We start from the raw sequence: 2,531 nt of genomic DNA on the forward strand, positions 1-2,531 counted from the left end.
GCTGCCCTTCAGGTCTGGAATTGAACCCACACCTATGTAGGAGACCCTTGATAGAGAGGGAGGACAATGTGGAACAAAACTCAAAATCATTTGAAGAAAAAAAAAAAAAAAAAGTGAAGACCAGGTTTACTGGTCCGATAGAGCCTGGTGGAACCATTGTTACTATGGCCCCTAGCTGCCCTTCAGGTCTGGAATTGAACCCACACCTGTGGTTTCCATCCAAACAAAAAACAAGTATATGAGTTGAACATTTACCTCAAGTAGATACACTCCTTAGAGAGAACAATCATGGAAGAAAGATGGGCTGCTTATACACAGGGAGACAGATCAGGGGGCAGAAGTGTATGGAGGAATGGACACTGGGAAGATGTAACTATGGGGAGGAAGTGGGAGGGGAGCTGTTGTATTGGGGTAAACTGTGAACTGCTGTATGGAAAGTGAATTTGCTCTGTAAATATTCACCCAAATCACAATTAAAAAGAAAAAAGATTTCTAAGGCCAAAAAAAAAAAAAAGGAAGGCCCTCAACAACAAGATGGATTGACACAGTGGCTGCAATGATGGGCTTTGGTATAGCAAGAACTGTGAGGCTGACACAGGACTTGGCAGTGTTTTGTTCTGTTGTACATAGAGTTGCTAAGAGTCAGGGCCAACTTGGCAGCACCTAACAACAACACAATTAAGTAAAAGAACACAAAGGAACACCCTCCTAATCAGGTTTACCAGCTGTTGGATTATGATCTGACATGGAATCTCTGATTTCAAACAAGAATATCAAAACACTAGTCCAAAGCAAACTTTTGTTTAAGAGTTGATATTTAGAGGAACTCCTAGAGATGTAATGTACCTTGACCTCTCTTCCAACCATTCAAGCAAGGAAATGTCTGTGCATAGGAGCTATCACTTGGGTATGAATCCTCTACTGTGCTGTTGTTCAATCTTCCACATAAAAATATATATCCAAGAGGGGAACAGATCACATTGTTTCTGGTATAATTGTCTGAGAAGTGAATGGCTTAATTAACCTGCTTAAGCATGTTTTCAGTAAGGGAACTGTTATAAGTGGACAATTACCCTAATCTTACTAGGCTCCAGAGATTAGTACAAAATAAGGACAAGTTATTTAAACCAGTCACTTTTTTCTCATAGAAGTTGTAGTTTGGTTATAATTTGGGAAAAATATGAAGTACCTAGAGGAATCAACAAGGTGGAGGAGATAAGTAACATTATTCAGACAGTAATTCTGAAATCTGTTCCAAATGGGAAAAGATTTTAACTTAGAACAATTCAAATTTTATTCTATAACGTGAGTTAAGTTGAAACATAGAATCTAGGTTGGGCTAACAATTCATGGGGATAACAGAGCCTAACATATATGACTCACTTAAAGTGAATGTTGAAATTAATAGTAGCATTGGATACAAACTTTGATTTAGGAAATGCTAATGAATCTGAATCTTCAAGCCCACATCAAAAATGGGTATGACAGATCTGACATTCAGTCAAATTGCTGGTGCTAGCAATTGATTAGACTAATTTAATAAATATATCAGGAGCTCTGGTAGTTTAGTGCATAAAGCACTTGCCTGCTAACCAGAAGGCTGGCAGTTCAAACCCACCAGCTACTCCTCAGAAGGAAGGTTGGGCAATACTTCCGTAGTGACACTGTCTCAGAAACCCAAGGAGGGGTCGCTATGAGTCAGGTTTGAATCGATGGTACATAACAACAATACAACAATAAATACATTATCTTTCTATGTGATGGAAGATGTCTTTGAAAAGAGAAAAATAAAAGTTAAATAGACCCTCATGTCAGATAAAATTGTTATTCTTATCGTTGTTGTTGTTAGGTACCATCAAGTCATCTCCAACTCACAGTGACCTTATGCACAGCAGAAGACAACACTGCCTGGTGCTGTGTCAGCCTCACAGTCTTTGCTATACCTGAGCCCATCATTGCAGCCACTGTGTCCATCCACCTTCAAGGAGACATCTTTGCTCTTCATCACTTGAAAGCGGTTTTTGCAGCAGATTTTCTCAATGCAATACATCATCTGATGTCTTGACTGATGCTTCCATTGGTGTTGATTGTAGAAGCAAATAATATGAAGTCCTTGACAACTTCAATCTTTTCCCTGTTTATCATGAAGCTGTTTATTGGACCAGTTGTGAGGATTTTTGTTTTTTTTATATTGAGGTGTAATCCATATTGCAGAATGTAGTCTTTAATCTTCATCAATAAGTGCTTGAAGTCATCCTAACTTTCTGCAAGCAAAGTTGTGGCATCTGCATATCACAGGTTGTTAATGAGTTTTTGAATTATCTTCAGTAAGATTTTACTTGCCTGTGATATTAATGATATTGTTCAATGATTTCCACATTCTGTGAGATCAGCTTTCCTTGGAATGGGTACAAAAAGGATCTCTTCCAGTCAGTTGGCGAGGTAGTTGTCTCAGATATAATTACAAAGGAAAAAGATAAGTATGAAACAAGCTAATAACATAAGAATAGGTACAGTTACAAAGTAAAATC

This window comes from Orycteropus afer, unplaced genomic scaffold (genome assembly GCF_000298275.1).
Source record: "Orycteropus afer afer isolate SDZICR_OR568_19922 unplaced genomic scaffold, OryAfe1.0 scaffold00138, whole genome shotgun sequence".
Lineage (NCBI taxonomy): Eukaryota > Metazoa > Chordata > Mammalia > Tubulidentata > Orycteropodidae > Orycteropus > Orycteropus afer.